The sequence below is a fragment of the Prionailurus viverrinus genome, chromosome A2, assembly GCF_022837055.1.
Source record: "Prionailurus viverrinus isolate Anna chromosome A2, UM_Priviv_1.0, whole genome shotgun sequence".
Lineage (NCBI taxonomy): Eukaryota > Metazoa > Chordata > Mammalia > Carnivora > Felidae > Prionailurus > Prionailurus viverrinus.
Window position 1 is genome coordinate 161,272,368 of NC_062562.1, and position 24,224 is coordinate 161,296,591.

Sequence of the window (24,224 nt, forward strand, 5' to 3'; positions counted from 1 at the left end):
ATTCATGTTAACCCAAGTGTTCTTTATTACCCGCATCTGAACTTCAGACATTCTCCTTCTTCTGTCCTTTTAACTCTAGCTGATTTAATATTTGATAAGCAATTACCATAATTTTCATCTTCTCCCCAGAAGAATACAAGTTATCCCAGGACTTTCTGAAATGACCCCCTACTCCCAACCCTGCTAGTTGTCTACATAGTTCTGCCCTCCCCCTTCTCTCCTTCTGCCTTACTTTTTACCAAACCTGTAGTCCTGACTACCAGGTAATGATTATTATAATCTCCCAAAACTTTGAGCTAAAGAGAATCCTCATCACCTAGTCAAACCCCATTTTACAGATGAGAAAATTGATGCCTGCATTTTGACAGCCTCAACTTAAATACTGACACAGATTTAAATTGGGTTGGACATATTCATAGAATGAACCCCAATAATAAATTTTGAACACTTCCCCAAAATACTTTATATTGCTGTCTCTTTTTCAGTCAGCTTGCACAATGATTTTGCCTATGTTACTGATATTATGTGTTTATCCAATATCTTAGTTATTCATCACCCACATTTTAAGCCTGTAAACAACAACAATAATAAAGTTCTCATATTTAGCAAACACATACTGCATGCTGGGCATTGTGCTTTGTACACCAGCCTCTACTGAGGTAGGTTGAATCATCATCCACTTTGATGTGTGAGACAGCTAAGGCATAGGTAAATTGGAAGCCAAGTTTGTATCACCTTGGAGGCCACTACCTTTTCAATTTATTATAACACCCGCTTTATTCCCAGTGCTATCCTAGAGCAATGAGACACTGTGCAAATGTATAAGACAAAATTCTTTAATATGCCTTCACTCTAGTTCAAATGACAGAAGTAAGAATATTATTCATCAGATTAAGATCTGAACAACTTATGGCAATTGTCAAAATTTAGGGGGAACGTCATAGAAAAAAAAAATCATGGTCATTGATAGAGACTGTGACCCATGGTGTGGTGGCAATTCTCACCAGAACATTCCCCATCTCTTTGGGCAATGGAAGAATCACTGAAGTAAGTTGGTAGCCTGGCAAAATGAGTCTGTGGTGGTGTTTTCCCTTTTGGAAATAAGGACAACATAGAGCCTCTGATCAACCAAGAAAAAAGCTCATAGAGACAGATTCCAGTAACTTAGAGCAAGCATGTAGGTCTCCCCTGACAAAAATACAGTGACATAGCATCAGGTGAACTTGTCTCCTCCCATCTAAATCTGGTGACTAATCATTAACTCCACCTTCCTATCAACTCAGCAGTAATGGCAAGTGCTCAGTTTAATTGTCTGAAATAAAACAACAAAAGCTTTCCAGTGGCATGAGTGCTGGAAAAGTATACATTATATACAAAGAAGAGAATGTATACATAGCAGGAGCTCAGTGAATAAATATTCCTGATTGATTACAGAAAATATAATAATGAAGCACTGCCATTTAGGTAAATAAATATTTATGAAATGTGATAGGAAAATACGTGTTTTTCTCCTTGTGATAAAAAAGATGAATTAAGATTTTTGGAGAAAAAGGAAGATATAAATCATGGTGTAGCTTCTTAAAAACTTAGAAGTTTATTGAAATTCCTAGCTAATATTGGTACTTTTACAGAATTTTTATAATACCTTCAAGTTCCAAACATGTGAGTGTGTATAATTGACAACTGGCTGTAATAATGAGAGTTGTGGTCCTGTAAATTAGCTTTGTAGCCTTGACTCTTCACCCTGAACAGGTTTCTACTAGCAATTACAGATTGCATATTCTTTCTGCAGGCGGCACTGAGAGATTACATTAAATTGGTTATGGATCATCATGTATGGGTTGGTTCACTTTACTAAAATGTAATCTTGCTTCAACAAATCTACATCTGACAAAGTGTGCCATTTTCATGCCATGTAGACTCAGCAAGAAGTTATAAGAGATTCCAGGTTGGTTGAGGGCCTGAACTTTGGCCATTGCAAATCTAACCGTTAATGTTATTTGGAAGTATTGAATTAAATGATATATATGGAAATGTTTTTATACACTAATATATAGATATAAGACTATAGTACTTTGAAAAATACAAAACAGGGGCGCCTGGGTGGCTCAATCAGTTAAACATCTGACTCTTGATTTCAGCTCAGGTCATGATCTTGGGGTTTGTGAGTTCGAGTCCCACATTGGGCTCTGTGCTGACAGTGCAGAGTCTGCTTGGGATTCTGTCTCCGTCTCTCTCTGCCCTTCCCCTGCTTGCTCTCTATCTCTCAAAGTAAATAAATAACCTTAAAAAAAAAAAGAAAAATGCAAAACAAGCGTCATTAAGCATCTAGTCTTTACCACACATGCTGGGGTGTATCACAAGGAATAAATCATCCCCTCCAGGGATTCAGGAGTAAAGAAGGTCAATAGTGACAATCGTGGTTTATATGTGATAAGTATCATAACAGAAAAAAAAATTGCTAATTTTCCTCATTTCTAGCTTCCCTTATTAATTATGTCTGCTTCTTTTCACATTTTTCCTCATAGGTTATGAGTCTATCTGGTCCCATTCTTTCCAACTTAACCCTTATCCTATCCTCACTCTGCTACGTATATTGAAGTCACTATATCCGACCCTACTAATATTAATCTCAACTTCATGCAAGACAATTTTCACATTCATTTAACTGCTGGCTCCAGTCCCTAGAGCCTACTTAATTACTAGTGCTATATCCAGCTTTTTTTTTTTTTTTAATTGGTATGCAGGCAGAAAAATGCATTTGTGTGTGCCTGGGAAATCAAATAGACACATCCCCACACCTCACATCTCGTAAGGTGATATTCATTACGTCGGTGACATTATCATTGTCTAGAGGCCTTCCTTGTTGAAGGATAAGGTGGTGGAGCACTAGGAGGATGACCCATTAACTAAAACTCAGTAGAATGGTGTTCACAACTAAAAAGTCAATTAATTTATAATGAGAAATAATTATCCTGATAGAAAGGATTGCGATTGCTTTCTCTCCCTGTTGGCAGTCCTACATAATCAGATCATCTGGGGGCTTAGAATCAGTACAAAAGGAACTACGTAAATCACTGGAATTGATGGCATCCGGCTAAGCCTGTGTGTCGCATTGTGTCTTACTATTTTAGTCTGTTGACTACACCTCCCTCTCCTTGGATCGTTTTCTGACAGTCATCAACAGCTCATGCTCATACCCCTCTTTTGCTCCCAAGCTTCCGAGGTCGAACAATACCATTCTGATCATTTTTTGTCCTATACATGTTAATGACATCAAACAGATTAAAGTTTGAGTGTCAATTGCAAAGTGTTTTCAGAATCGGACTCTGAGGGTGAAGACGCGTGAGGGATGCCTTCACCAGATCATTGCGTTTGGTTTCTTTCTCAAGTATGCATCAGAGTCCTATAATTAAATATAATTGAAAGAGTTCTTTTAGGATGGTCTACTATTTCTTTCTTACTGATGCATCAAATGGTAGTGTATCTTACCATCCATGGCCTCCTAAATTAGCAACTATGATCATGTCTGTTTTCTTTTTTTTTTTTTTTTTTTTTTTTTTTTTTCAACGTTTTATTTTTATTTTTGGGACAGAGAGAGACAGAGCATGAACAGGGGAGGGGCAGAGAAAGAGGGAGACACAGAATCGGAAACAGGCTCCAGGCTCTGAGCCATCAGCCCAGAGCCCGACGCGGGGCTCGAACTCACAGACCGCGAGATCGTGACCTGGCTGAAGTCGGACGCTTAACCGACTGCGCCACCCAGGCGCCCCGATCATGTCTGTTTTCAAGTAGCATTCCATCTCTGCACATATCTTGGCCATTTTAGAGCTGTCTGGGAACTGGAGTCGACATCTGTTTTTTGAGATGGACAAATCATTTAATTACCCCCGCTGTGAAGGATGGTGGTGGGTCAGCTCTCTTATTCCAAAAGGTCTGGATGGTAAATTTAAGGGACATTTTCAAATGCTGCCCAACACCAAATGGAAAAGTTAAAGTTCCTTATTCCTAAGGTGGGATAAAGGCTCTTCCATTACCAAATAGTCAAACCCACTACATAGTTTGCGTGTGAAAAAATAGCAGAGAAATACCAATTTTTGCAAATGCAAAAAAAGGGGGGAAACTCTGTTTAAATTTGTAAATAGGATTTCCTGCAAGAGTAGGTTGGCAGCACCCGCACTGGGTACGTGAGAAATTCAGGGCATCTGGCCTCTGTGCCGGTCCGGCAGGTGCTCCTGGGAAAGAAATGACAGCTTTGCAGAAGCTGCAGCCGGGCCACGCACCTCCATGCTCACGCAAGTTGCTCTGCCAGGGTGGCCTCTGGGGGGGAGCCTCACAAAGCCCTCTGGGGCCTATCCCCGGCTCACAGGCACAGGGAACAAGGCCAGGGTGGTGTGTGCGGCTCCTGAGGTGCCTGGCCGGGGTGGGGGTACCCTTGCTGGAGTCTCGGGGGACCTCAGGGACCTGCTAGGACCCGGCAGTGTCTTTGAATCCCTGTGCTGCCCATGGCCTTCCGCCTGCACGTCCCTGCGTGACAGAAGCAGTTACAAATTGTCCAAAGCCGTTCCCATAAATCCCATTCCTGTGGTTTGATTTAATGTCAGATGCCCAAATGTCAGTTCCGAATCAGGAGCAGATATAGTTACACACTCGGGTGGATTGGCTTACCTGATTAAGGATGCTAATTAAGTGGCATTCTTGTAAATGTATATCCTTACACATTGAATTACTTCTATATGCCACTCTCTTATGTAGAGCAACATAGAAAATAGTTACTGTGACTTAGAAATAATGCAAAAGTTCATACATAGAGAAAATTATATATTGTATATAATTATATTCTATCTATTGTAACATAAAACTTATAACAACATAATATCCCGTTGTACGTTAAAATTATATATAATTAGGGGCGCCTGGGTGGCTCAGTCAGTTGAGCGTCTGCCTTCAGCTCAGGTCATGATCTCGCGGTTCGTGGGTTCGAGCCTCGCGTCGGGCTCTGGGCTGACAGCTCAGAGCCTGGAGCCTGCTTTGAATTCTGTGTCTCCCTCTCTCTCTGGCCCTAACCTGCTCTCTCTCTCTCCCTCTCTCTCTCAAAAATGAACAAACATAAACATTTTTAATTATATATAATTATAATGTAACTATATACAATATATAGTACAATTTTATTGATATAATCTACATATAATTTTGTGTGTAAGTGAACTTTTGCATATATATAGACTCACTCTCCAAACTTATACGTATAAATAAGTAAAAGATGTTTAATATATAAAATGTAAGTATAATTTATATATTATAAGTATATAAATAAATGTACATATGTGTGTGGAGTTACTACATACATATAGATCTAGAGTTACTGCTGTGGGTATCAGTAAAAAGCAGAGATAGTTTAAAGCCAAACTATGCGAGCTTATAATCGTTTGCCCTTAATTAGGTTAGGTTCGGAATAATTGACCAATTTATTTTTAATTGTTTTCTGTGAAAGTCTTCTTGTGTTTTACTCTTCTAAAGGAATATGTAGAGAGAAAGAAAGCAAGAAAAGGATAGGAATGGGGTAAAGAATGAGGCAGAGCTCTAACAGAAGCCCCATCACAGTATAACCTGGGCGTGTGTGTGGATGTTGGGCTGTTCGTACAGTTGGACAGGTTGTTCCCTGCGCAAGGGCAGCCAGGCTGTGAGTCAAAGCTAAAATGAGTCCGTGCTCCCCTCAGAAGCCACATTCCCTGGCTCGTGTCTGCATTCACGAAGAAAAGGGCACCTTCTTCGCATTCACACAAAGGCACCAGATGGGTTACCTAGGCCCAAGTGGTAGAAATACACTTTCCCTTCCAGACAACCCAGAGTCTAAATTATACCCGCAGAAATTCAAGCTGTTGTGTTAATCATTATGTTTTCCAGGGACTGTCTTCTGAAATCCAGTGACACTTCAGTGCAAAGGAGTTTCATTAGTATTTTTGTTTTGTTTTGTTTTGGTTTGGTTTTTGCGATTAGAGTAGGTACTAGGGACATAAGGCACCAAAGGAATTTGAACAGAGGAATTCCAGAGAAAGTAATGAGGAGAAGAGGTGAGAAGGGCTGCAAGCTGGCTTACCTGCTTCCTCGGGGTCACCTGAGCGTCCTGAGCATCAGGATCAAGGCTACCTCTCCACTAAATACTCACTTTCTAAAGCAGATACATTATAGCATGATGGGTCAGATAGACAAATAGCACTGCGATTAAAACGTTCATAATTTTGCTTCAATTCAGGTGTCATCTTGGGACCAGACTCAGGTCTGGAGCTCATTTGACTAGTGACAATTTCACTTATTTACATCAAGAGAAGTTTTGGACCTTTCCTTTGGCCACCATAAAGTCACGAACCTTCCTCCATCGGAAGTGGAGCGAAGCTCATTGGCCAGATACCACAGGCAGTTGATGAAGACCAGAGAATCCCCAGTCTGCTTCTTTCTTGGCTGCATACGCCTACATTTTTAGTGTATTTCGAATTTCTCAGCTTCGTGCTTTAATTTGGTATAGTTTGAACTTTGCCTACCCCTAAAACTCCCCTAAACTCTGCGCTAACCTAGACCGCTGGGAGCCAGACTTACAGAGTCGGAAGTGTTCTGTTGAAGCACCATTCATCTAAAAGCCACGGCAAAGATTTATTGATACGTGGCAAAATCTTGCCAGTACATTCTTCACTGTCCACCTCTCTCCTGAAGATAAGACAGCCTTTTAAAGACAAATAAGACTCATTCTGGTCGTTCACATGGAAGTTCCTGATACAGGACTTAATATGTTTGAACAGTATAGCATTTGTTTGTAATTGTTTTATAATCCTTTTGTGTGTGTGTGTCTCTTCCCTTTTATGGCAGACCTACAGGCGAAAACGGCATTATTTACAAGTATTTCCATATAAGGCGTGAAAAGCCTCAAACCGTATTTCTCTGCTTTCTAAAGAACTGTGAGACTATGGGCAAATCAGTTGGCCTCCCTGGGCCTCTGTTCTCTTACTTATAGAATGAGACATTGAAGTAGGTCAAATTTAAACTCACATCCAACCATAAATGTACCACGAGGGTAATTTGGAAAATAGTGAGTTACTCAGAGCTATTTCTGAATCAAAACACGAGACATTTTATAAACTGTAGAACTACCTCGTAGAGTCTCAGACATCCTTTACCGAAATGGAAAAGAGAAACAGAAGGGGAGTCACTAGATATATTTAGATCTTCCTTTAGTCTAAGAAAGCCTGTCACACCACCCAAAGAGAAAGAGGAATATTTTATAAGCGCTCCAGTGTAATTACCAAGGACCGGAGCTATAACCAGACCCAGGATTAGGACCTAGAAACCGAAATATTCAGTAGAGACTAGATGTTGTTTCGAAAACTCAACTTGACCCAGCTTGGGTCAGGGTTCTCTCCCTAGGACAGTCAGCTATAATCGGGGTATAAACTGGGGTAATCTCGAACAAATATCTCAAAAGGCCCTTTAGGAGGAGATAGTTCCCAAACAAGAAACTACAATGTGAACGGATGAACTGGCATCTATCAACAGAAGTGCCTGTTTCCCACCCCTTCCAGCTATAGTAGACCAAAGATTTGAGTATTTAAACGTATAGAAAGGAATATGGCCCCGGGTTTTAATTCTTGGCTACCCAAGAAAATCATCAATCTGTAAATTACTTTCTTCTCTGTATTGATACAGTAATTAGAACCAAGGCAATCGGACCTGCCATTATGTTCTTTCCCCACGTCATAGCACCAGGCAATAATGGAGGGCCAGCCGGGCCAGCCTGGTGCTGCAAGAGAGACGCTCTGAGCTTCTTCAGGCAACTGACATTTATGGGAGCTGTGGTATGGCATCGATAATTCACAGAACCTCATGACAAGTGCTGGCAAGCAGCTGTTCGGTAGACAGGGGCCTCATCACTTACTCATGTCTGAGACATTTTTACTGGTTCATTGCCTTACTTTAAAGCTTCTTTAATTGTAGGGATGCTACAGAAAGAATGCAGCAAGTAGCAATTAAATCAAGAGCACCACTCTGCATCCTAAGCGGGAAGGTGGATTACTTACTTCGTGGAGGGGCTAATTGGCTTTTGAATCCCTAACTGAATGTTTGGCCACCAAAACCTAATGGTTTAAATGATTCATTTATTTCAGGTCAGCATTTGCTTCTACAGTGAACCGCAAACAGATCTCACTACTACTTAATTTTACAGAACCACAGACCTTTACAACTGAGTGGCTCCTTAGAAAGGATCAGGTCCTTACTCTGTATTTTGTTTAAGAAGTAAATGTCTAGAGAACTAAAGCAAGTGTCCGAAAATCACATAGCTGGTTCTTAAAAGTGCTAAGACTAGCACTCAAGTTTGGTGAAGTTGACACATGCACCCTCCACCCCCTGCCACCCACCTGCACAGAATTAGATTAATCATAATCCCTGGTCATACCCTCATTATCCATCACTTACTGATCAACTTGTAATCAATAACAGTATAATAAGGGTCTGCAAATCCATCACTTCCCAAAAGAGGTCAGACCTTAGCAATAGTCTCGGAAACTTATGATTCCTTCCCATTCCATGCCCTCCCCACCATCCACAGGTGACGGTCAACCTGAATGGTGCATTTTGGTGATGTCCTTTGTATGGTTTTCTTACATGTAGATGTAGTCCTTAAACACATTTTTTAGTTTTTTTTTCATTTATAAAAATCGCATCATACTGTGTATAATTTAATACTATTGCGTATACTACAGTGGCACGTTTACTCCTCCATTAATAGCTTTTTGGATTGTCTGTAAGTTTTCCTGACAGTGCTGCTAAGAATATTCTTGTGAATGTTTCTTGTTCTAAAGGTACAAGAGTTTGTGATAAAGAGCAAGAATTGCTAGGGAAGAAACGACGTAAATGTTCCGCTTGGTGACGACAAATTGCGTCCCAAAGTGGTGACCTCAGTACACACCCCCAAGAGCAACGTATAAGACCTGTAGATAGCATCTATCGGGGGCAGAGAGCCTTTCCTAGAAAGGGCTAAACAGTAAACATTTCTTGGGGGCCACATACAGCCTCCTCTGTGGCCATAACCCAGCTCTGCTACCATAGGTAAAAGTAGCCATGTAGATGAATAACATTTGTTTTATAGGCCCTGAAATTTGAATTTCATAAATTTTTCATGTTACAAAATGCTGTTCTTCTTTGTTTCCTCAACCATTTCAAAGTGTAAAAGAAAACATCCTCAGTTTACGAGTCATGGTAGGCTGGTGACATCTTTGCATCCCTCCTTCCTCCCGTTTCCTCCACTTTTTGGGGGGAAGATTCAGTAGAAAAAAATAATTGATAGGCTGTTATATGTCACATACCATTCCAAATACTAAGGATTCTGTTAGTGAATGAAATATGTAATGATAAAATGATGGGAGGTATAAAGACAACTCAAGGGAAGTGAATGTTGGCGACAGGAGGTGATGTTTTAGACAGAACAGTCAGGAAAGGGCTCTCTGGTAGAATGATGATTCGAACTGAGTCCTTATTTTTTAATGTTTGTTTGTTTATTTATTTAGAGAGCACACAAGCAGGGGAGGAGCAGAGAGAGAGGGAGAAAGAAAATCCCAAGCAGACTCCATTCTGTCAGCGCAAAGCGCAACTTGGGGCTCGAACTCACAAATCATGAGATCATGACCTGAGCCGAAGTCGAGTCTGACATTCAACTGACTGAGCGACCCAGGCGCCCCAAGCCCTTATTTCTAAATGAGGGACTGGTGCATGCAAATACCTGAAAGGAAACTGTTTCACTGAGAGAGAACAGAACCCTATACCCCCTCTCTTGAACTTCACATTGTATTTTTAATGCCGCGCTGACCGTCTCTTCTCAGAGAGTCTCCTCTGACTCTCACTTGCCAATCTCAATGCGCCATCCACTGCAATCTGGGGTTTCCCAACTGGGTGCAAGGCATCTCTATTAACCTGTCATCCAAATCAAAACACTTTAAGTTTTCTTGTCTGTCTCCTCCCCTTTGACTACGAACATCCGTTTAGTCAACAAGTACTTTCATTTCTATTTCCTCAGTATCTGTTAGGTTGCTCAGTGGGGCAACTGAAGTCACAGAGTAATTTTCTCACTTTCTCACAGTTCTGAGGCTGAAAGTCCATGATCAAGGTGTCAGCATGGTCAGATTCTTCTGAGACTTCTCTCGTTGGCTTGCAGATGGCCACCTTCCCTGTGTGTCCCCATGTGGTCTTGTCCCTGGATGAGTGCCTCCCGGTGTCGTCTTCTCTTCTTACAAGGACACCAGTCCTATTGGATTAGGACCCACCCATATGATCTCATTTTCCTTTACCTACCTCTCCAAAGGCCCTCTCTCCTACTACAGGCGCAGTCTGAGGCCCTGGGAGTTGAGGCTTCAGTATATGAATTTTAAAGGGACACCATTCAGCCCATAGTGGTATCTTTCCATTCAGTCCCCCCCTTTCTCCATTTTTAATGTCATTTTCTATTGGTTTCGTAATTTGCGTTCATATATTTTATCATCGGTTCTCCCCAAACTAGCGGAATAACCATGCAAAAATGAAAACTTGACCACGTTTCATGCTGCTTAAATCCTTCATTTGTTCTCCAGCAACCACGAGGATGGTGCCCACCAGCACATCAGTGCTCAAGGAACTGTACCTGTCTACGTGACCCGGCCACTCTCTCACCTGCAGCGAGAGTAGACTGCTTACATCTCTCAGCCTTTTCAAATTCTCTTTGCTTGAAGTCCCAATCAAGTCTTTTCACATGACTACTTGATATAGTCCAAAAAGCTCAATATCATCCTTTACAAAAACGATTAACAGACTGCGATTTTCTTTTTTTTTTTTTTTTAATTTTTTTTTCAACGTTTATTTATTTTTGGGACAGAGAGAGACAGAGCATGAACGGGGGAGGGGCAGAGAGAGAGGGAGACACAGAATCAGAAACAGGCTCCAGGCTCTGAGCCATCAGCCCAGAGCCTGACGCGGGGCTCGAACTCGCAGACCGCGAGATCGTGACCTGGCTGAAGTCGGACGCTTAACCGACTGCACCACCCAGGCGCCCCCAGACTGCGATTTTCAACGTTATTTAAGTTAGCTGTTCTCCCATGCGCCCTCAGAGCATCAGCAAAATATAGTACGATTATTTCTGCCCTGAACTGAGAGTGCTGTGTGAGCGGAGGCTGTGCCTTGATTTAGACCTGTGTCTTTAGTATAGCGAAGTACATGTTCCTCTTAGGCACTTAGGAAATATTTGATATGTGAGTGAGTGAATGAATGAATGAATAAAAAATATTAGCTAGAAGGAATATTTTGCTATATTATTTCAATGCTCTAATGCCAATATTATAGAAGTAATCAATTATAGTTAAAAATAAACCCTTAGGGGGCACCTAGGAGGCTCAGTTGGTTAAGTGTCCGACTCTTGACTTTGGCTCAGGTCATGATCTCACGGTTCATGAGTTTGAGCCCTGCATCGGGCTCCGTGCTGACAGGGAAGAGCCTCTTGGGATTCTCTCTGTCTCTGTCTCTGTCTCTGTCTCTCTCGTGATTTTGAGCCCCATGTTGGGCTCTGTGCTGACAGCTCAGAGCCTGGAGCCTGCTTTGGATTCTGTGTCTCCCTCTCTTTCTGCCCTCCCCCACTCGTGCTCTGTCTCTCTCTGTCTCAAAAATAAATAAACATTAAAAATAATAATAATAATAAAAGTGGTGGTTCTTTGTTGACAGGTGGTGAAACTGTATAATTTATTTCCTTTTTCCTACTTTCCTGTATTTTTCATATAGCTTTCATTCTATGAAATGTCCTATGACTCTCTACTCATGTTAATACATTTACCTCCCTTTTCGCAACATTTTCAAATTGTATTCTTCTTTACATTTCCCTGCTTTAAAAAAAAAATCCAAAGTGGCATCTGAAACAAATTATCCGGCCCCATGTCTGCATTTCTGTGGAAACGAAAATAAAACACATAACAGGGCTCGGAGGATAAACTTGTCCAACCACTGTGAAATTTCCATTACGCCCTTTATGACTTCTCCAGGCCTGGGCCCTGAGGACAAATGAGCAGTCTCATCTCTGATCAAGGGTTACTTCGAGTTAAAATTATCTGCCGTTCTAGAGAAACTCTTCCACATGGTCGCACCCTGCTGCTCTGAAGGTGAGAGTCACCCCCGCCGTTCACATATCGGATAGCTACAGGATGCAACGCAGAGACTTGGACAAAAGCATTAAACGTCACTCAAAACGTTATTTCCATTAAAGTGACGTCATCTCGGGTGTCATCACCTAAATGTTCTTTTTTCTGTGGCCCTCACAGAACAGATACTGCCCTTGAGGCAACCTTGCTGGGTAACTTTCGCTGAAGAGAAGTGCAGAAAGGGATAGTCATTGTAATTTTTGGAAAGGATATAATAATCATTGTATGGTTTGGGGGAGCCTTCCCTCTGATTTTCCTCCACGTGCTGGGTATCTCCGCGGTTAGATGATAGAGCCATAGAGTTTCAGAGATAGAAGGAGTCTTACAGGTCTTCGGGTGTATATAGCCTCATTTACGAGTGAGGAAATGGAAGCCCAGAGAAGCCCAGGAACCTGGTGAATGTGCTCATTCTCCTTCCTCTGAGAGGCCTTGGAAGTGAACTGCACCACAAATGACCCATCTCTATGATTAATTTCAACTGTTCCATTTGTCTGCTGGCTCTGTAGTCAGAAGACTTGGATCAGTTGTAAACTAGTCATTTTGAAGGACCTGTGGTGTAAAGTTGCATTAAGATTAAATGAGATACTTGTTACAAACTAAGTTCATAAATAATGCTGGTGTTCGCTATCACGATAATGACTGTCATTTATTGTACATGTAATTCTACTGTTTGAGCTGAGGCATTCTGGAATATGGAGATTTAAGAGCTTATGAGGGGGCCCTGGGTGGTTCAGTTGGTTGAGCCTCTGACTTCAGCTCAGGTCATGATTTCACGGTTCATGGGTTCAAGCCCCACGTCGGGCTCTGTGCTGACAGTTCAGAGCCTGGAGTCTGCTTTGGATTCTGTGTCTCCCTCGCTCTCTGCCCCTCCCCCGCTTATGCTCTGTCTCTCACTCTCAAAAATAATCATTAAAAAAAAATTGTTTTAAGAGTTTATGAAGGCAGTAACGTTACCACTTTTGCTTCCGACTGCTTGGTATGTATCCAGCTTTGATATCCCCGTTTCTCAGGATTTTGAAGACCGACAGATGAGGAGGACCCAAAACAACAACAATCATTGACACTGTGTGGGTGCTGGGTTGGCAGCTGGTTCTCTCTTAAGTGTTTTTCGTGCGTTTTCCCATTTAGTCCTCAAGACGACCTCATAAAATGAGCAGATAACCCCCATTTTCACAATGAGATGCGGACACGGGTTAATTACACAGGTGGAAGAATTACCATATTACCACCTTCCGACTGCTCCTCTGTATCCACTGCCATGAGTCCAGAGGAGTTGGCGTCTCCTGGTGTCTCAGTTCCCAGAGCTGACAAGCGGCTTTCCTGGTGGCAAGAGACGTTCCCACCAGGTCTCTGGCCATAAAGTCACACATGTCACCAAATGCCCTAGTGAGCAAGGTTTCCTAGAGCAAGAAGGTAGCCTTTGATGAGGGGCTTGACCACCTACTTATAAGTGAACACACGGCGTATGTAACGGTATGTAAGTGATACCACTGGGGTATGCTTTGAAATGCTATCTGATGTGCTCTCTTTCCAGAGCGTTCCCTTCTCCATCCCTTTTCTATCCTTGCTAAGGGACTCAGGCAAGTCTTGAGACTAAGTCTGTTGTCCCAGGGAAGGGAGAGTAGGTATTCCCTGGAAAGGAGAGTTCTTACTCACTTTTGAGCCTCAAATTAGGCTTATAGAAACTCATAGCGAGACGGCCATTTTAGAGGAAGAAACGATTTTTCTCGAACTTGTAAAGCTACGTTGTATCACAGTCAAAACAGATTAAAGTGCGCTTTTGAGGAAGAAAGAATACGGCTAAAAGCAAGTTCGTGCCACACAAGTGGGAAAAAACCCCAACCCTCTCTGTGGATGGTGCGTGAGAAAGAGAGAGGGAGGAGAGGGGAAAAGAAGAAACAAACAAGCAAACAAACGTGGAAAGGAATGAGAAATAGCTGATGGGGATTGAAGTGGAAAGAGTGAGAGGCAGAAGAGGAGAAACAGAAGACCCTCCTCTCCCACCTTCTGCTTGGATGGAAATCCCGAGGGTAGGGAGAACGGAGAGATATCCACGTTGTTTGCGGGCGGCTAAGAAAGGGAGACAGGTAAGACCTGGGAGAAGTTCCATACGAGGCTCTTTAAACCAAGAGATTATTAATACACCCATAAATGTTCGCTCTTCTTAACGCGCCACTTTCTCTCCTCTCACAGCCAGTAAACTTTTCATGCATCCCCTTCTTACCTTTGTGACTCCTGTCTTGATTTAGTGGCCCCGATCCGTATTTGCCATCTCTCAACCTTAGCATTCAAAAGATTCACCGATTTATGCCTGCAATGGTATTGTTATGCCTTCTTTTCTAATCTCCAAAGAAGCCTCGTTTTGGAAATGTCATGCAGGTCTGGATATAAATGTTACTCTATCCGATGTGTAAGTCATACTTCTGAGTTGAAAAAGTTTCAGGATTTTTATAGGGACACTTAAAAACGTTAGGTGGCTTGAAATATTCCCTGCTGATGTACATCATCTCATTTGCAATAATGTATTCGACGGAAGCAAATGATCTTCTGAAGAGTATTCATCTTGCTTCCCATTATAACTTACAGCCTTAGCTCATTTCTCAAAATGCTTTTCCAATTACAGCCAGCACTTGATCATTTGAGCGCACAGCACTTAACCTGAACAATTCTTGCGGGGCTATTCCCTTTTGCCTTGTTACCTGTCCTGAGACCCTCGGAAGTTGGAGTTGCTGAGGGTAGAGTAGGGAAGACACTGAGGGATGCACTGCAGACACGCCCTGTCTGACTGCTAGAAACTTACACAATTTCACTGACCCCAGTCTCCTTTGAAGCCTCTGCAAGTTAGGGTCCCCAAGCCTTGTCCTGGGCTTGTCTGGCTCTTTCTACACATTCCCCCTCAGTTACCTCTTTTAATTTCCATGGCGCTGAATGCAATCTATATGCTGCCACACAGATGTCCACCTCTCCAGCTGTGACCTTTATTCTAAGCCCCAGATGCTCATATCTAGTTGTTTACTTGATACAAACATTTAACTGTCTCCTGGGCACCTCAGGTCTGGCTTGTTAAAAATGGAGTTTCTGATCACTCCACCAGCAAAAACGTGTTCTTTCATTTACCTGTTTATTAAGCCAGAAAGCTGGCTGGCATTCATCCTACATCGTCTACTTCTTTCTGCCCCACCACCCGACTCTGTCTGTCTCTCCCTCCCTTCCCCCCTCGACTACCTGCCGGATCCAACCCATCAGTAATTTTTTTTCCTTTTTTTTTTCCCTATCAAATGCGTTTCAAACCCATGCACCTAACTTCTGCTGCCAACACCCTAATTCTTGGTACTGTCCTCTTTGTGCAGGGTTTTATTCAGAGCTCTACATGGCCTGTCTGCTGCTACTCTTACTGACTCTTACCTGCTCTGCAAATAACAGCCAGAGTGACCTTTGAAACACAGACGTTGGATGTGTTGCTTCCCTGCTTGGAACCTCTCCAGGCTTCCTATCATACTTTGCATTTTTCTGAGGGTCTCACGCCCTGCACAGGAGGACCCCTCAGCCTGACCGACCGCACCTGCCTCCTTCAGCCCCCTCTGCTTCCTGAACCCACCTTTGCGCCATTTTCTCCCTTTGCCTGGAACTTTCTCCTGTTCCACACTTGACCCTGGCTCCCTCATCCCCCACCACCAGTTCCTTCATCTTTTAGGACCAGTTTAAATACCCATTGAGCCGAGTTTGCCCCTGTTTGCCCTAGGGGCTTCCTCTCTGTTACTGTTTAACACTGTTATCTGGTTATTTCCTTCAAATCACCTATCTCATTGAGTTTTTATTCATTTTTTTTCTATTTGATCTCTGTTACAGTCTCTGAAAGTCAAGGCCAGGTCTGTTTTATTCACCATGAACGAGCTTATGGCTTAGAGGTCTAGAGTAAGTGGGCATGGTTATTGCATGAATGAATGAATGAATGAACAGATGAATGAACGAACAAATTTTGGTGATGCCCACTGATAACCATACAAGTTAGATAAGAAATACCTTAAGCTCATCTCAGAGAAGTACCTTTCTCAGGTTTAAATCCTCTCTTTTGGATTCCCCGCCCCACCCCCCACCCCCACACCACCTGCCGCTACAGACACACATAACCCATATTCCTTCATAAGCAGCAGGGACTGTTCTCAGCAAAAGTGGGAACTTCAGATTTTCACATCTGACTCTCATTAGCAATTCGGAAATATTTCTCTGGGGAATCTAATCAGTTGATTATTTCTTCCGCTTCAGGCCTTTGCGAGGCACCTGTGTCTTGCTCCGGTCACTAACACCATGTTGTCCCACGGTGAGTGTTGATCTGGAATAATAATACCCAAGGCTTACCAGTCCTCAGCACTGCCAGCGACAGTAGGTCAAGCAAATACCAGAATGGCTGGCACCTCCCTATGACCGTCCTGAGGTGCAAGGCAGTGCAGGAAACCACTTACATCGTGGAGTGGGAGAGAGGAGTTCTAAGGATCATTAACTGTATCCACATTGGAAGCAAAAGGCATGAGGCAGGCATCCCACACCCCTGTGGGGTGATTGCAGCTACATGAGAGCCTTGCCCCCGCAGATCAGCACTCCATACGAAGCACACCCTTTCCATCTGGTGTCCCCCCCTGTAGGCCTCCCCATCATCGACACACAAGTCCTAGGCTGTGAGCTTGTTAAGGATATCAACTATCTGTGTCCTCCATTTACCACCATGCTGGATGAAACTGTCCAATGTAAGGCGATGTTATGAGGACTCCACTGCTTTCCTCTTTTACCTGGAATACAGGATTGGAGTAAAACACTTGGCCCAGGGCGTAAAGGTGATTGGTAGGTATAACAAAGGACCACCGAATGGATGGGTGGCTTACAGTAAGAGAAATTAATTTTCTTATCGTCTTGGAGGCTGTACCTCAGGGGTAAAGCGGCCACAGGGTCGTGTGCTCTCTGCAGGCTCTAGAGAGACCCTTTCTTAGCCTTCCGTCTTCTAGCAGTTGCCCTACTCAGCGTTCCTTGGCTTGTGGTTACATTACTGCAATGTCTGTTTCATTGTCACACGGTGTTGTGTCCGTATGTCCACATTTCCCTTTTTACGAGGACACCGGGCACAGGATTTGGACCCATCGTGATCCAGTTTGACCCCATCTAAACTGGATTATGCCTGCAAAGACCCTATTTTCAAATGAGGGCACATTTACAGGGTCTGGGAGGTCACAGATTTTGTGAGAACGCTCTTCAGCCCAGTACGGTAGGTTCGGCTGGATTCATAGATGTCAGATAACACCTTGAAAGTGTTTCTCGGGTTTTTATATTTGAAAACTTTGTACTCACCACAGCAGGTGAAAATCAATCGGAGAATTTGAGTATACCTGTACAAAAAAATTGCAGATGTCTGTCAAAGTCTATACTTAGATTATGCTCTTTCCTCATGCAGGAAATGAGAAGGGACCCTGGGCTTGGGTGGGTTACATCCTCCTCTGTCATCCTCCACTGATTTGTCCTATTACTTGATCACTCCTTTCGAGCTGTCACCTCTCAGTTTCAATCCCGTAGGCTTAAAAATCCTATAAAGCTAGTGTTTTTCTTCCTTCTTTCCACTTTCTCACTTGTCACTTTTGCCGAAGGGTCAGTAACCTTTTTCTGTAAAGGGCCACAGAGTAAATATCTTAGGCCTTGTGGGCCACACGGCATCTGTCACAACTATTTGACTCTGTCTTCATGGGGCAGGGCAACCAAAGACAATGTGTAAACAAATCAGCCTGGCTGTGTCCCCGTAAAACTCCATTTATGGATGTGGACGTGTGAATTGGACACAAATTCCATGCACCATGAAATATTCTTCTTCTTTCGACTTTTCCGTCCATTTAAAACTGTAAGAAGTGTTTCCACCTTGAGGACTTTACAAAGAGGAGGCGGACTAGAGCTTCCCAGTCTCTGCCACGTCTTGTTCCTGATCACTAGGTGACCCACCTTCACCTCACCTTTTATAGCATAGATCCCATTCTGCATGCTACAGAATGTTCCAGATCTCTTTTTCTCTTCACTTTTTGTCCTTTTCCTCTCTACTTCCTTCTTCTCTCCCTCCCTCCCTCCCTTCTTCCCTCCCTCCTTCCTTCCTCCCTCCCTTCCTCCCCTCCTTCCTTCCTTCCCTCCTTCCTTCCTCCCCTCCTTCCTTCCTTCCCTCCTTCCTTCCTTCCCTCCTTCCTTCCTTCCCTCCTTCCTTCCTTCCTCCCCTCCTTCCTTCCTTCCCTCCTTCCTTCCTCCCCTCCTTCCTTCCTTCCCTCCTTCCTTCCTGCCCTCCTTCCTTCCTTCCCTCCTTCCTTCCTCCCCTCCTTCCTTCCTGCCCTCCTTCCTTCCTACCCTCATTCCTTCCTTCCCTCCTTCCTTCCTTCCCTCCTTCCTTCCTCCCCTCCTTCCTTCCTCCCCTCCTTCCTTCCTTCCCTCCTTCCTTCCTTCCTCCCCTCCTTCCTTCCTCCCCTCCTTCCTTCCTTCCCTCCTTCCTTCCTTCCTCCCCTCCTTCCTTCCTCCCCTCCTTCCTTCCTCCCCTCCTTCCTTCCTCCCCTCCTTCCTTTCTTCCTCCCCTCCTTCCTTCCTTCCACTTGCCTTCCTTCTTTCACTTCCCCCTCCCACTGGTTACTGTGTTTCCAAAATAAATACCCACTGCCTCTAAATTATATTTGATAATTGCACATTAATTATTTTAATCATATCCTATTTTCTAAAAATGGAGGAGTGGTGATAATAGGTCATGTCAATATTCATGAGACAGTCATTCCCTTATCCAAGATAAAAAAAAATAGGCTTTAAAATCTCTACATGAAATAAATACAAATTGTAAGAATCCCTTGGTTATTGTGAGAAGTGTGTGTTTTCTCTGCTGGGTGATCAGCCTCCAAGCATATCCAAAATTAGAATGCCGTACGAGGTCCTGGGTGCCCATAACCCAGCTTCTACAAGTTGCCAGTGACAGCCAGTTTTGTTTCATTGGTCTCCCTCTTGCCCACCATGGAATTACTTTGAAACAAGTCCCAGGCATCAGTGATATTTTAGCTTGTATCTATGAAAGATCATGGTTCTTTTTTTAAAAAGCATATCCACAATCACATCCTCACAGCTAAAAACCAATCATAATTTCTTAATGTCTTTAAATATCCAGTGTTCAATTTCCCCAATTGTTTCATAATTGGGCAGCCTCCATTTTGTGGGTCCCAGAATATGAATTAACTTTATCATGCCTGATACTGCTTTGTTGGCTCAGTACACATTTATTGAGCACTTGAGTCCCCTCCACCAGGTATTCTGTTAGATAATAAGGATTAAGCAAGGACAGTGATGCCCACATTGCCCTTGGCAACTTAACAAGTGGTGGCTACAAAAAATATGTTACAAACATGCTACGAGAAATGCAAACCCACTGGTAAACTTAGATTTTTAGGAACCAGATGGAGATGGAAGGACATCTAACTTGAACTTGGTGTGGTACTGGGGATTGGGAAGTGGGCAGTATTTTCTGCAAAGTGCTTACCATCTGAACCCTGATGGACTAAGAGCCAGGGCAGGTGGCTCTGTTTTTGGATCAGGGCAGAACTTGCTTCGTTGAGAGTCAGCCTAGGATTTAGGAAGCTTCACAGAGAATCATTTTTAAAAAGTGAAATCACCTAATACATTTGTACTTCTGTTGAAATGAAAGTGAGAACACCAGTTCCACTTCCTTTGTATATGTTAACTCTGATATTTTAAGGGTTTCTTTCCCTAAAAAGTTATTTCTAGCTAATTATCCTTACCAAGGAACTTAATCTGTCAGACTGTCTTGCTAATGTTCCTCACAATGGGGTCTGCTTCAGTGAAGAGAAACTGACTTAATGGGGAAAATTAAATACGTAGAGAAGTTGATTATTTGGGGATTTTCTTCCAAGGTGATAAATGTTATCTGTATCATCAGCACAATTTTTGGGGGGACGCCTGGGTGGCTCAGTCAGTTAAGCGTCTGACTTTTGGTTTCAGCTCAGGTCATGATCTCATGCTTTCGTGAGTTCAAGCCCTACTTTGGGCTCTGTGTTGACAGCATGGAGCCTGCTTGGGATTCTCTCTCTCCCTCTCTCTCTGTCCCTCCTCCACTCGCACTATCTCTGTCTCTCTCAAAAATAAAGAAAGAAAAGAAAAAAAAAATTTAATGAAGCCTCGTGCCTGGGTTGGAAGAAGGGAGAACAGCCACAAATCCTCTAATGGGAAGGATTACTTACACCACAGCCCTTAGTGTCCCTAAAGAGGTAAACTGCTAGGATATGTTTGATCTCCCAAAATTTCAGGGAGCAGTGATGTGAGCTTGGGTCAACATGAAAGGAAAGGTCATGTGGTAAGATTCTGTTCTGTTAATAACGAATCAAACTGTCATTTCCAATTGTATGTTTTCTGCTATATCAAAGCTTCTCGGAAACTTCAGGAAGAATGTCATTTCTCAAGTTAGCCTGTTGCAAGTTAGGTTTAAACTCAGTGCTAACAGAAAAAATTCCCCAACACTAAAATATACCTAAAGTACAATACTAGAGAATATTAAAGCGTCACATGTGTTAAAGAACTTGGTGTGGGTGATAGGTGGGTTTATGACTTATACACTAAGTCTTACTGCTTGGATTATTCTGGCCGTTGCCTGAAAATTAGCAGTTACTTTTAAAGGTTGTACCATAATTCCTTATTTTGGGTTCTTCCTCCACTAGGTCTTTGGTGGCTTTAATGGCCCTCACTCAGATTTGTGTGCCCAGGGCCTAGAACAGTGCTTGGAATACAGCAAGGTGTTCATAAGCAGAAGTCCCTCCGCTCCTGACATTCTTGTCGTGGAAGGAGGCATCCATGTATTTAGCACAGGACCCTTACTGTCTTACTCTCCACCCTGGATAGAATTGGTGGTGGTTTTAAGATGCTCATCGCACCTGAGGTATATTTTTATGTTGCTCTTTTAAAAATCATTGCATTTCCACCTCTTGTAAATACCGCAAGTACAATACCAGTACTCTGTAATTTCCGACATCGCTTTGATTTTTTCACCTGTAAACACTTTCTCAATGCGTAATGTTTTTCTGAAGCTTAATACTTTCGAGTTCTCTAGCGTGATCTATAATCCCATGAACTATATTTCAAATGGGTACTTCATAGGAATGATCAAAGATGATAGGGATAGAGGTTTGTTATAAACTAAATGAAGAAAGGAATAAGATATATAATGAGCACAATATGCATTGAACTTTTGCAGACTGCTCGGAATTTGAGATGCACCAGTAAAAAAAGGTATAAAAAAATTCTCCAGCGTAGTGGAGTTTACAGGCTTTGAGGAAGGTGGGGGTGGGGTGGAGAGGCAGACAGCACAAAAGAAGCATCGCAAATAAGTAAGCTATATACTATGTTAGAAGGCCACATGTGCTCTGGGACAACAAATGGAGAAGGTGAGGGGCAGTGTGGGTTGTAACTTTGAATAAGGCAGGCAGGGTGGGCCTCAGGGAGATATGCCAGTTGAGCCAAGACTAAATAGAAGTGAAAGAGTTAGTTCTGAGACCAGGGGAGATGCCTTGAAGGCACAGGAGACAGCCAGGCCCCGAGACTGGGCCACCCGTCAGAGCCCAGCAAGAGGTAGACCAGAGTGGGAGATCATTATTTCAAGTGATTTTTTTTTTCCGCCTAGAGTATATAGTACGTTTCAAGATATTTTTTAAAATAACAGGAGGTGTTATCTTTAAAGGTCCACAGGAATGGTCAGTCACTGATCCTGGGTGACATTTACTTAGTCCCAAGTTGGAATTGAGATCAAAATCTAATTTCTCTTACAAGCAACAAGAACCAGAAAGCAGCTTTCTCTTGCCACACCGGGCAGAAAACTCCTTGTTGCCACAGAGATGAACTCATGAGGGTCAAACACATGCACCACATCTCTCTACCTAGTGTGAGCGCAAAGGGGAGGGAAGATTAGCTTGTCTAAGTGCTGACAGAAATGTAGTCAATAACTCCGGCCGTATTGTGAAAGAATTTTAACATCCCTACGATGGAACAAAACCATTAACAAATTTCCTTCTTCCCAGAGAATAGCTAATGCCCTCTTAGTAAAAAGACACAAAGAAGCTCCAAATTGTTCTTCAGGTGGGTGAGAATGATCCACCAGTATTTCTGCATATTCACAGCACTCGATTTGTCATCCATCTTTGGGCTGGAATTGTGAGCATGAAAATGATCAACACTTTCCACCACCCGCAGAACGTCATCTGTACTTTTAGCTCATTTTCCCGGTGCTTCCTGCAGAGGCCCCATCTGCTTTATATACCTGATTTCTCCACACGGGATGAGAGCTGCTTATGCCTTCTGAGCCCGTACGGAGCTACCATTGTGAATGGCTCGAACCACCCCAGCCCGCCATGGTGAAATGGCCCCTATGTCATTGGAGGCTAGGCTACAGAGATGCTTGGAATGCTCGCACAATAGGTACTGGGGGGGAGCAAAATGTGACACCGAATTGCTAATACTTTAAATTATGTCAGCAGGGTTATACTTATTGAGAAAGTCTTCCAGACAAAATAATGATCTAGGAAATGGATGGTCTTCAGACTTATACTCTGGAAAGACTGATGGGATTTTCAAATAGATCCTCTTACAAATGACTAAAGAAAAAAGAAAAAAAAAAAAAAAAAAGAAACCTGTATTACAGCCTAACCTTATGCTGAGTCTTTTTATCTGGAAGAGTTACAAACAATTCTGTAAAAATTAATACTTTAAACAACTAACTACAGGTGGCTCACTATTTAAGAAATTATTTTGCGACTTAGTGAAGCACACACAGCTCAGGTAAAATCACTAATATTTCCTAGATTATTACTTTGTAAATCTGGATCTTCATCTAAAGTTTACATGAAATAAGGTATACTTTGATCGTTTGTTTCAATGTGAAATATTTCTAGCTTATATCCAAACCCAGAGTAGGAAGTATGACATCAAATATAAAATTAAATTAAGCCCATATATATCCCTAATCTTATTCCCCTTGGCTCATCCATGATCTTAGAGGAAAAGCTTTCCACTTTCCACTGTTGAAGGTGATGTTAGCTGTAGGTATGTCATACATGGCCTTGAAGAAATACTTGTAAAATATGAGTTGATCTTTTATCTCCGCAGGTTTTCAACACCTACCTGTGACCGTGCATTAGATCGTCCAACCCGTGTACAATTGTCAGGGCTCTGGAATCTTATACTTCACTATTCCAGACCCTTCAATTTCCAATTGATCTAGAGCCCACCCATTAAATCCTTTTTGTCTCCAAAGTACTTGGTCTTAACTATAAGAAGAATAAAATGGGTCTTACCCTATCCTTCATGCGGCTCATCACTATTTAACCTTTCTGATTCACCGGCAGTGCCATACCTACTTGGTCATTTCACAGCTTTCTACATCTGGGCCACGTGGACTTTCTGTAGGAACTCACAGTGTCACGGTGCCCTGTGCACATCTCTGTTTTAGCACTTGTTTGTGATCTGTAATTCCAGGCTTACTGTTCTCTTTCCATCAATGGACTACAAGCTTGTCGAGGACAGGAATTCAAGTCTTTGTCCTTCTCGTATCCCCAGAACCTAACCGTGATGAAAACGGTCAGGAGCTCAATAAATAGCTGTGAATGCATGCAATATTGAATTATATTACTGTTTTATGGCATTTTTCTATGTTTAATAGGTTGTATATTGTTGTCATTTAAAAACTGCTCTCTGAAAATTAGTGGGTTCATGTGGAGAAGACAATAGAATTTTTGATGTGTCACCAACCATGTCACCACTGGGTCAAAGGGATGAAGAGTGAAAAGAGCACTAAATCCAGATTTAGGAGACAAAGTCTCCATCATTTTGCCACTAACTCTTCATAGTCATTTGGGCAAGTGACTTATCACTCCTGAGACTTGGCTTCTGTGTCTCTAATAGAAGATGGTCACAATGGATGTTCTCTAAGATGTTTATGTTGATGTTATTTGGGATTCAAAATTT

The 24,224-nt window shown here is 42.6% G+C and overlaps 1 protein-coding gene across 1 annotated transcript in view; it reads left to right on the forward strand.

Moving 5' to 3' along the window:
* CNTNAP2 (contactin associated protein 2) overlaps window positions 1–24,224 on the forward strand; it is a 1,382,613-nt gene that overhangs the window by 688,696 nt on the left and 669,693 nt on the right. The window lies entirely within an intron of this gene.